Here is a 12352-nt window from a genome sequence, read left to right as displayed (position 1 = left end):
ACCATCGTCGTTGTGATTGAGCTGTGCCAAATCTCTTTAAAACTGAAATAGAGGCTGACAAACAATTAGTTCAGTCCAAAAGGGTTTTCAAACTGTGAGGTGTGCCTCCCACGGGGGAGTTAAAGGGGGGAGAGACACGAGGCATTGGTGGATGTCGGCGTTCTAAAAGCAAAGTTATTGCAGTTGGGCCCGTTGACTTGGTCTGCTTCTCCTCACAGTCACCAGTTTGATCCGCTATAGTGGCTGTGACTCGCAGCTCATGAAGGCAACTAAGGCTCTTTTAACGCACGATTGCTGCAATTTGCATCCAACAACACGCTCCACTCTCGGAGTCACTCAAATCTAAACACGCAGACATGACGTACATACTTTTAGAGTCCTTGTTACTTAGTTGTCTGATAGTTGTCTGTACATCCATGAGTACGAACAGGAGCTGCTGATTTATTCGGCGAATGTTGTCAACTTGTCGTACAGGCAAAGAAAAGTTGTAACTGACTCCATGACAATCTTGTTTACAGCCCCCAAATTATAGGAACTGCTTTATTCCAAACATTAGAGCCTGTTTATCCCCAAAATGACAGTCAGACAAAGAATATTAACAGGAGCGACAAGATCAATTAATATTTTGGGGGCGTTGCAGTTGTCTTGATTCGGTTGGAGGAACCCACAGCATCCGACTTTGAAAACCCCCTGGTTTCATTCAGCCAGATGATTTAGTGACAAGAGGAGAGACTTTCAGATGTGGGGCGTCATACAGAGGTGTTGGCGGGTGTAGTGTGGGGGTTCCGGTCACATGTTCATTATTGCCAGTGACAGACCTTCACGCACACACACACACACACACACACACACTCACACACACACACACACACACACACCACACACACACACACACACACACCTGTGTCTGCCACGCCACACCCATCCTCCCTTTGCTCAGCGTGGGCCGAGGCCGGGTGCAGATTCCCCCTCCTGCTGTTAGAGAAATGCCAGTCCCTCCGGCTGCCCCGCAGAGAGGAGGAGGGGGAAGGAAGAAAAGAAGAAGGTGGGAGTGAAGGGAAGGAAAGGTTTAGAGAGGGAGAAACGGAAAGAAATAGAATTGACAAAGGCCATGAGCATGAGGACGAAAGAGACGTATATGGACGAGGAAGAAGGGAGGAGGAGAGGATTGGTTTGATGATGCCAGCGGGGAAAGACAAATGGGAGAAACAGGCGGTGGCAGTTGGAGATGGTAACAGTGAGGAAGTCTGTACTGTGAGTTGTTGTGTATGCATATGTTTTTGGGAAAGAAACCTCAAAAGAAGGATAAATGCACATTCTCCAAAAAGCAATATAGCCGACCCCCAGTGTGATGTTCTCCCTATGCATGTCCCTCCCTCTCACCCTCTCCCCCTGCCATGACATTTTATTCCCAGGCAGACCGGAGCCGTGTGCAAAGTGGACAAAGTCTGCCACCCAGTGTTCACCGTTTGTATAGCAGGGTACCTTTTATTATGCATGACTACTGTACATTCCTATACTAACTCAGCACAGTACAAACACATGAACTGCAAGCTCCAACACACGTGTGTGTTCTCATGTGAAATGTAACGGGTCCCTTTTTGAGGACGTCTAGTTATTGTCAGTGTGAGGATGATGATGATGATGATGATGGCGGCGGCGGCTAAGAGGGTTGTTTATGCAGTTTAATGTGTTGTGTTAGTGTTTTGGTTTTTTATAAACTTGTACAAAGTTTAATCGTCAAGGCGTTGCATGTCGAGGAATAAATGCCTTCCAGTGTTCAAGTAGTTGTTGTCATTGCAACTTGATTGTCAAAAAAGAAAAGAAAAAAGAGAGGTATATCTCGAAGTAATATGCATTCTTCTTGTGTGAATGTACATTTTCATTTGTAGATTTCAGAGCAACCCAGAAGAAAATGTTGCCACTGTACTGTTTGTGCCACAGGCTACGTTGAATGTTGATGTAATTGATCCCAAAATACGTTTCATATCAGCCTCGTATCATGCTTGCTGAAACGCACAATGAAACGTGGTTAACGTTGTGAAATAATTAGTTATTATTGTTTAGTCAACAAAACTACTTGGTTATTGTTAAAAAAAAGATCATGGTTTGAGTTCAAATAATAACTTATCAAATGTAGCGTATAAACCGTAACTACCATGAATAAATACAAACGTCCTCAGCAAACTTTCTCACGTTAAGGTCTGTAAGAAGCGTGACAACTGTAACTACCGTTTATAAATACAACAGCCCTTAGAGGACCTTCTTTCACAATATCACGTATCAAACTCAACAATTGTAACTCTAATGAATAAATAACAACCGCCCTAATCTGTCTGTCTTACATAATGCTACGTAAGAAGAGTAATAACCATGAATAAAGAACAACCACTTACTTGCATATCGTCACGTAACAAGCTTAACAACTTTAACCTTCCTCACACGTTCATCCAAAATTTACAGGGATATGACTCATATTCCGCTACGACACAGCATCGCCGAGTTTGAGCCATCAGACACCAGCAATACCAAACTCAATATCTTATATATACTTTTTGATGTTTTGCAGCAAAAGGAGAAATATGTCCGTTCAGTTTCGCCGTCCATGTGCTCACCGGGCGCCCCTGACCTCTCTGTACTAAAACCTCTCTAACTTTTGTGTGCTTCACTTTATCAAAGTAAAAATGTGCCCAGATACTGTTCATATATTGTGCTATGATCTGGGAGAGTTTAAACCTTGAAGCTACATCATTCCTAAAAATACATATCCTGAAAGTGCTTTTTTTTTTTTTAGACGAAAAATTTTATTTTAAATTTGTGCTATGTGCCATCCTAATTTACTGTTAACCAGTAACATATATACTGATAATTACACACCTGGACAAATCTCACAAGTGTTCCCTTTATTATAACACCAAAATTGTTAAAATACAGCTTGTAGTTGCAGAAAAATACTCATTCTAGTGTGGCTATGCAATTTTCCAGGGTTAACTACCGTGGAAAAAATAAAAACCGCCCTAATCCGTCTTTCTTACGTAACTTTACGTAAGAAGCGTAATAACTGCCCATAAATATCAACCACACATAGCAGACTTTTTTGCACATCATTACGTAATAATCTTAACAACTTTGACTACCATGAATGAATAACCCTTAGCCGACTTCCTTACGTAGCATTACGTAATGAGCGTAACTTCAGCCTGCCTTTACTGGACTTTCTTTATACGCAACTTTCAAAATAACGGTCGCTGGGTTATTTACATCTTCTGCTGCCTGAATGCAAAAACATCAACATTTAACATATCCCTGGTTTGCAAAAACGTTCAATTGTAACATTTTTCTTCTCGGCGACTGGGCTGTTTAACTAACTAGCGTTACGTCTTGCAGAAACCGTGGTATATTCAGTAAGCGGAACTTGTGAATTTCCCCATCGAGAAACATGTATTTTTGATATTCTGCAATGATATGGAATGTTCCCGGGGTCATAAAGAAATAGACATAGAAGGTCTCTGCAAGACACGGACGATATCAAAAAGTATTCTGATTTTTGTACAACAAGAGCATTTTTGTCTGTCTCTTATCTTTGTCTTAATATATGTATATTCAGCCCACTGTGTTTAAGAAATGATTATTTTCATTGTATATACAGCAAAGTACACAATGGAAAATGTTTTCTGCCTCGTTTGCTTAGAGTAGAGCTACAAACGCCTTTTACATTTCTGTCTCTAATAATAAATCTATATTGTAGGTTGATGTTTTTATGAATGTCCAATAAGAAGAATGTAGACGTTTGAACTATAAACCCTGTTTTGACTAATATGTTGTGTTTTGATATTGCGTGATGCCTTCTGTAACACTGCACAGGGTGATGAGCCTCCTCCCATGAAAATGAGTTGATTCAGTTAACAGATTAAAGCACTTGAATGCACACAACTATCCATAACGTTTGCCTGATTTACAGAACTCATGGATTCATCACTGTCCCCTGTATGTTTCTATCTTGGGTTTTTAACAGTTGTCATAATGTCCATACTCACACTACTGTGATAACTACATGGTAACTACAGTATTGACATTGGCAAAACTGACAGTGATGGATTGACACTTTTTGCGGAGTGCAGAGAAACACCATGGCTGTCCAGAGGGTAGGAAACCAATGTAACAACTTATGTTTAATTTGGAAAATGTGATTCAGTATTTATATGTGCATGTGATTAAAATCAGTCCCTGCGCAGGGAAACATAAAATAGGCTGTTTATTATGATTTCAGTATGTAGACACGAGCGAAGGGGAGAGAAAAGTGACCAAACAGATCACTGCGGTTGCACAAAGGAACAGTCTGTGCCGGGTCCGAATGTGACCGCCTTTTATGACTAAAAGAGGAGTAGCTCTGCCTGGATGTAAACATGTTGATAAAAAAGGTGCTTTCGGAGCGGCCAGGAGTCAAGGAGGCTTCGCTCAGAGAGACGGAGAAGCAGCTCAGGAAGTGAAGGAGCTCATTGTAGAAACTCTCAAACATGGTGGAATGACACGGCAGAAAGACTGAACCGCTTCTGTGAATCTGTTTCCATAAACTCACTAGCACATCACTCTCCTGCAGCTCTGCACAACAACAAGCAAGTTCTGATGTCATTGCAGAGTTCACACACACATTTTTTATTTTTATTTTTTTACGAGTATGTGGAAAGGAGCAAGGAACAACATCTGGCAAAAACGTGGTTTAAAGGGACTTGAACAAACACGGTTTTGTAGGACTTTGGGTAATAGGTCAGAGAGGCTGAGCTCAGGGAAACTTTGGGCACACTGAAATGAAAAAAAAGGGGAAGAAAAAGGAGGCACACTTGAAATTTTAAGCGGGTCGCTTAATGGCTTTGGGCTGGCTACTGTAGGATTGTGCACAACATTTGTCTAGGAAATTGCTTGAAGTCATTGTTTCAAATTAAGGCTAGTTGTTGTCAAAAGTCCAAAGTGATTTCCTCAAACATTAACTGGAAACAAGTGTAAGGCTAAACGATCAGTTACGAGAGTATAGACTGTGCGCGCTGCAAATTAATGCAGAGTAAATAATCAAGGAGTCGTAATCGTGTCGAATTTTAAAAGGCCCAATAAAAGTAGCAGCGGCGGCACCAATAACAACGATGTAGCCTTTCTGTTTTTCCACTTACGTCACTACAGAGCTGCTTTATAAAACAGCTTTTTGTTGTTGTTATGCTGTCACAGCTGAGAGGTGACAGAGTTATAAACCGAAGACGGCACAATCACATGCTGTGTAAATCCGTGTGATGTCTCTCTCTGAGTCAATTCTTTTTTTTTTAAGATTTATAAATACACAAATTTGCTTTTTTGCAGAGACGAGCACATGGATGACACTCTTGTGTCTATATGACAAACGATCTAGAAAATGACATTCCCATACAACTAAACTGCATTCTACGGCCGCAGATTTAAACACGTTTTAACATTGTATATAGAAACAAAACAAACAATACACAACTGCTTGTTTATTTTGAGGCAACATTACTAATTGGTTAGCAAAACATTATGTTTTGACCTAAATAAGTTTGTTTCGTTAAGTTATTTACATTACGGAAGTAAATCCAAAATATAGTCAACATTGACTTTTGGTTTCACACAGGACATGATCGATGGTCTCCTGGGTGAAAGTCCTGTGTTGAGGCACCCATTAATTCCAACATCCTTCCTATGCGAACATCTGCAGACTTTGATTAAGAATTTCAAAAACAAACGTAATTTGGGAGAAAGTACGTTTCCCTCGAGATGTAATAGGCAGTGCAGTACAGCCGAGCATTTTCTACCGACACTTTGTCACAGCTTTTGGGGTTCGATACCGTCGCACGAGGCACCGCAGCGGAGCGTCATAGTTTGATGCGTAGGGCTACCCAGTCCATTAAAAATGTGATGACAAGTGGTCCAGATGACCAAACGGCCTTATGTGACGAGTTGCGAATAAGAACAGATTGCTGTATACTAAATATGAAGCTACTGCTGGCAACCAGTTAGCTTAGCTTAGCATAAATACTGGAAGCCGTACTTAATAAATAAATGCACATCCTAAAAATTTGAACTTTTAATTGAATACATTCAAATGACAAACATAGATTTGGCGGCATTTGTTAACAATTTGACACTGGATGACAAATGCAGCTGCACATTCTCGCTATAACGCTATTCACTCACTGTAACGTGAGCTGGTAGATTGGATAAAACATCCACTAAAAGGGTGCTATGCTCTGCCACCAGGGCAGCTACAATTATGCTAACAGCATAGTTGGATGACATTGCATCTTACATATTGTACTTTTTATCATTTCCCTTAATTCCCTTGAAACTCCCCATGACTGATTATCTCAATGTGAGCAGGCAGTCCAGTGTTTGACAATACATGTATGCCTCATCGCTCGGTCTCTCCCCATCACTGGGATCTGTGAATAAGCAGAGACGTGACTTAAAGCCATTCAGTTACGAGCTGGCCACCATCATGTACATACTGAAGCAAACCATTTTTAGCTCGGAACAGAGAGGAGCAAGGGGATATATAATACCCCTGTTTTGGAGTTTGAATAAAGGCAAAGCTTTGTTCTGTCTGTAAACGGTTTGGATTAGGACTACAGATTCAGGACTTGGAGGCATATTATTCTCTGTGGAGCACAGCAGTAGCCATGACAGCAACGTCCAAACACTGCAGCCTCTGTCCTTTTGAAAAACAGCAGTATTTGGGACCTGGGACTTTTGGGAAACAATAGTGGTGATGACTGAATTTTTTAAATAACTTTTTACAACATAAGAGATCCAGCAGCAAAAGGTCATGTCTTTTATTAAAGGAACAAAAGTTCAAGACAAACAAGCCAGAAACAATATATATATATATTATATATATAATTGGTGGACGAAAAGAGAGTGGTATCAAATATTTTTATTTAACGCTCAACAAGACAATGGAATGAGCAAATTTCCCAAAATCATGAACTTCTGCTGCAATAAAAGGTCTGTGGAGCTGAAGGGAATTGCGGAGTCAGGGGAAATGATGTGGTTTTTATTGAATGCAACATTTCACTTATTTAAAGAAGCTTTAAATGAGAACTGGAGTCCTGCTTAATACTCTAAACTAGTGTTTCCCAAACCCACACTTTGATATTTCCAGCAGCTTAGTTAAGATCAAGCCAGGTGGAGCAGTGGTTATCATGCATCATTTCATGCGCCATTTCCACATTACCTTATATTATCTTGAATAAATAAAGCCGTTTAGAAGAGATATGTACGTTTAATGAATCACAATTTTGTGCATGTGTTATTGAAGACGTATAAACATGTTAAATACTTTGTAAATGAGACCAAATAAATGCATTTTGGCGGAAATAACAGGGTATTTTCTTTTTTTTCATTTCCTCTCAACAGTTAAGCAAAATGACAGCCTTTTATATTAGATAAAAAAAATGTAAGCATCGACTGTACATAAGAAGTGGACGTAGTCCTCGTTGTTTGTGGACTATTGTTTTGAAGCCTTGATTATCGGCATTTTGGCTGTCGCCATTTATTTCTTTTTGCAACCAGTGAACAGAAGTGACCATATTTGGACTGCGGTGGAGTGACGTAGAGACACCGTATACGGCTCTGGTAGAGACCTGCCAATGACAAGGTAGCCCCGCCCTAAAGCATACTCTGCTTTATGGTCTATTTGACTCTAAATGGACCATAATTTACTAAATGAACATCATGCTGTATTGAAGAAGACTTGAAACTAGAGATTGAGACCATAAACTCATGTTTACAATGTTTACTGAGGTAATAAATCAAGAGAGAAGTAGAGTCATTTTCTCATAGACTTCTATACAATCAGACTTCTTTTTGCAACCAGAGGAGTCGCCCCCTGCTGGTTAATAGAGACAATGCAAGTTTAAGGCACTTCCATATTGGCTTTACCTTTTCTGGTATATATAGGTAGCTACAATTCTCAGAACATTATGAACATTCAGGCTCTCTCATGGCTCGTTGCTCAATGGCGTATTGCAGATATGACTGTTCAATAAAAGACTTTCTGCAAATTTATAAAATCTCCTACAACCCACCTGTGGGTCCCGACCCAGTATTTGGGACTGCCTGATCTGAACGACTGAAATGTTTTCTACCTATAGTGCTTCACTCCACTTCGTTAATGGGAAACTGAGAAACACAGTCAAATGAAAGCCAAACAACAGCATCTTTTATGCACCTGATCCACTTGGCCACCAGCCAGCAGAAGGCATTAGCAGAGACAACAAAGCAAGGACATTAATCTCCCAGCAGGCATTCGGGGGATTTTGCATATTTTTGGCGCCATCCGTGAGGTTTGCGTCGGAGTTTTAAACACCCACTCACATTGAGAGATAACACTGCCCCATTAGTTCCTTTTGACGGAATATCTGCTTCAGATATCAGGGTGGATTGTTACTAACCTACTTACGCAGGCCTCGTGTCGTTAAATATTCACGAAAAAAATCCACAATGAGAGAGAAGTCTGTTGTGAGAGATGAAAGATAATTGAGGAGTTATAAAAAAATGACAATATCAGAAATGTTTTCAGAACACTACCTCCCACATGCAAGTGTGTGTGGGCATTTGCCAATAAAAGCTCTGCCCCTGAGGTTTGTTGACGACAGAGCTGGTTCACAACCTTGAGAGGCAGGTTTTGGACTTTGGCCTGGACGTGTTTTTATGGGTTGAACAAATGACAAAAGATGAAAGAGAAGTCAACAAGTGCCGGACATATGGACACAGAGTTACGGCGCAGGGGGGGCAGCTACGCTTAAAGGCAACAGTTAATACTACGTCATGAACGCGGCGCAAAGCGGTGAACTCTGGTACATGTCGTGTGCGTCATTGTGTCTGAAGCCACAGTTCATTAACCTGCTGCTCTAGCTTTCTCTCTCACTCTCTAACCTTGACACATACCTGGACTCACTTCTGACCAAAGTGCCATGTGTTGCTTCACTCTACATCCACTGCAGCAAGAGCCCCATGTAACTGTAGCACCCACTCGTAACAACTATTGTCTATTTAACTCAATGATAAAAATCACTTGACATCTGGTTTCATTGAAGGAAACTAGAAGATGAAATCCTGTCAAAAAGTTGAGCTCAATAGAGAATTTTTTTGGGGTCTGGTAGCAATAGCTTGCAGCGCTGGTTAGGTTAAAATGGAAGCGGGGTGATGTTACATTTCTCCATACAATGCTGCACTGTAACGTTTAAGCCATAGACTGTATATTAGAAGTGAACGTAAACAATTTGATTTGGCTCCAAAATATAAACTCAAATAATTTAAGAGCTCCTGTTTCTAAAGCATTTCAAACTGAATTGTTCTTCAAAAGGAGCCAAGAAGGCCAATCTTGCCAGATTGTCAATTTCGGGGTGACCTGGGATCAGGCAGAGGTTTTTGGTTACAAAGTGCTTAAAGAGAGGCAGGGCAGATTGCTGTTCATCTAGTCGACACTTCCCCGTTTTCCCCCACACAGATTTCATCCTCCGCTCATATCAACAGTCAGCTCGTTGAATACGTGAGGAGGTCCTGCTATCTTGTTCAGGCTCGGCTCTACGCGAGTTATCTGTGTGACCCGTTTCAGCTCCAGAGACACCGTGTAAGTTTTAGGTCTGATCTGAAGTCACATTCGAGGAAATGCAGGGCTCGTAGTAATTACTCACCCACACGGTCTAATGAAGTCCACAGAGATTATTTTTCTCTGCCACGCAAACTAATTGGTTTCGGCTGCTCCATTCCAACTCACAAACACCTATACTCATGCATATTATGTAAGCCTCCAGATGGACCTAATGAGTCAAATTGATTTATTTCACGTGGTAATGCTTGCAATGGGCCAAAAGAGAAATGGGGAAAATGTGTGCTTCTTGGGCACATTTTTGTAAGGTTGTAATGATCACAGACGATACCTTTTAACAAAGACAGCAAAAAGTACTGGACGGGGAAAATAGGTAAATGCTTTCTGGGCAGCATAAGGTTCCGGTCGAATAGTCCAAAAAGTGACCATAGACTTTATATAAGAAATGGACGTAGTCATCGTGACGTCACCCATTGGTTTGTGGACTGCTGTTTTGAAGCTTCGAGTTCATTTCACCGGCGCCATCTTGGATTACAGCTGTAGCTATGTGGTTTTTTTCGCAACCAATTAACGGAAGTTACCATATTTGGAATGCGGAGGAGTGACGTAGAGACGCTGTATACGTCCCTGGTAGTGGCAGGGACCTGTCAATCACAGGAAGCCCGCCCAAAAGCATATCTGCTTTATTGTCTCTTTGACTCTAAATGGACCATAATTTACTAAATGAACATCATGCTGTATTGAAGAAGACTTGAAACTAGAGATTGAGACCAAAAACTCATGTTTACAATGTTTACTGAGGTAATAAATCAAGTTAGAAGTAGGGTAATTTTCTCATAGACTTCTATACAATCAGACGTATTATTTCAACCAGAGGAGTCGCCCCCTGTTGGTCAGTAGAGGATGCAAGTTTTAAAACACTTACTCATAGGCTTCACTCAGCAGAGCCGGAGGTTGCGGCCTGCATTCTACGTCTTTTCCAAAATACTTTTCCTTGACCTTGATGGGAATTGTCATGAGATCAAGGAGAGAAGTTAAGGGAAATTCATAAGGACTTAGGAGTACAGTGACAAACTCACTGCTGTGCAATTCAATTAAGGATTCCTGTCCAAAACAGAATCAAACCTCCGAAGAAGGACGTTTTTTTTAACATTTACCCACAGTGTTCAATCAATCGACGGCAGCGGATGGTGCCTTGCTTTCAATGTTGATGCCGCAAGGAATTGTGGGAAGGCATTATCTATTCTTTGAATAGACTGGTCCAGTGTTCCCTACCCTAAAGGAGATTACAAAGGAAGCATTTAAGCACCTTTCTTTTGCATTTAGAGGATTCAAATAGCTCTAATCATGGCTGCCACTTTGATACTTCCGGGTCACGTCACTTAAGGAAACACTTCCTGAGCCATAAACACTATTCGACAGCAGCTTTGTTCATTTTTGAAAGGTGGTTATCAAGAACATGGAAATCAATCCAATGGAATAAAGAAAATGGTTACATATCATAGTGAAGAGTTAGTGATTTTGGCCATTGTGACAGCGGCGTCTCCTTTTGGAGATATATAGATGAAGCACAGTTTTGTTTACTCCCTTCTAAGCCCCTAACCAGCTTTGGCATCACCGGCTGACCCTGGACCCCCCGCCGTGTAAACAGAACGTACATGGCCGGTGTCAGAGCGGATTATTCACGTCAGGTGAGGGGATGCAAATGGGATCCAGGGGTTTATCACGCGTTGATGGCTGTGAGATGACCGTGGCAGTGGAGAAAACATTGATCCAGCTGTGGCCTGTAACGTTTTGTTGGCCCCCCCTTGAGACGTTAAAAATACATTTTCAAGAAAAGTGTCTACGTGGGAGATAACATTTATTACAGGACACTTCACCCTTTCGCCTAAAGTTGCAGTTTGTCCCCCACTACCCAGAACACTATCTATTTTCAGACACTCCCCTGAGACTCACAGTACCAACAGCAATGTAACATATTTGTTAAAAACCCAGCTTGTTGTTGGGAACAAATATTTCCCCCAAGAGTTACACAATGAGTTTGTAATAAAGCTGCAAAGGACCACAACCCTTCCACCCCCAACCAAACACCACAGCTATTGACACAAAACCCTCCTGTGTCTAATGCACTTCTTAGACAGCTTAGTTGGCTTTTAGTTACACTTGCAAGTCTCATCCTATTTGATGGATTAAGTGTCTATGGCTTGCATACTGCTGCAACCTTTGTAGACTCTTACTAACTCTGAGTTGTGTCTCTGCATAATGATGTTTGAGTGTACATGTGCTCCTTTTTTGATTAGAGCCTGATTACAAGGCTGTTTTTTAGCTTACATATCACTATCGGCATACAATATATGTTGGTCAGAGCAGCAATGATGTCCATCTGCTATCATGCTGAAGCTATATGTCCCAGTCAAAATACATGGAAATCACACAGCATTGTTACTGTATTGCAGGGTAGCTAGTTAGCCTAGTTTTAAGCAGGAGCAACCTCCTGTTCTGCCGATTGAAGCCAATGCGGGAGTGTCTTAAAACTTGCATTCTCTAATTCAAGGCTTCAAAACGGCAGTCCACAAACCAAAGGATGACCATGATCACCATGACAAAGTTGACAAAGTAGTCTATAAATATGAGATATGAATTTACAGAAAATCCCTCCTCGACATTGTGGAGTTTGGTTTATGGCTTTTTGCTGGTTACACACATAGACTTCTATGGGACAGTCTCTGGGTTACACTT

Source organism: Cebidichthys violaceus, unplaced genomic scaffold, assembly GCF_023349555.1.
Source record: "Cebidichthys violaceus isolate CVI_PGR_0920_01 unplaced genomic scaffold, fCebVio1.0.p SCAF_6, whole genome shotgun sequence".
NCBI lineage: Eukaryota > Metazoa > Chordata > Actinopteri > Perciformes > Stichaeidae > Cebidichthys > Cebidichthys violaceus.
The sequence above is the reverse complement of the archived record's forward strand: the minus strand, read 5'-3'. Positions refer to the sequence as shown.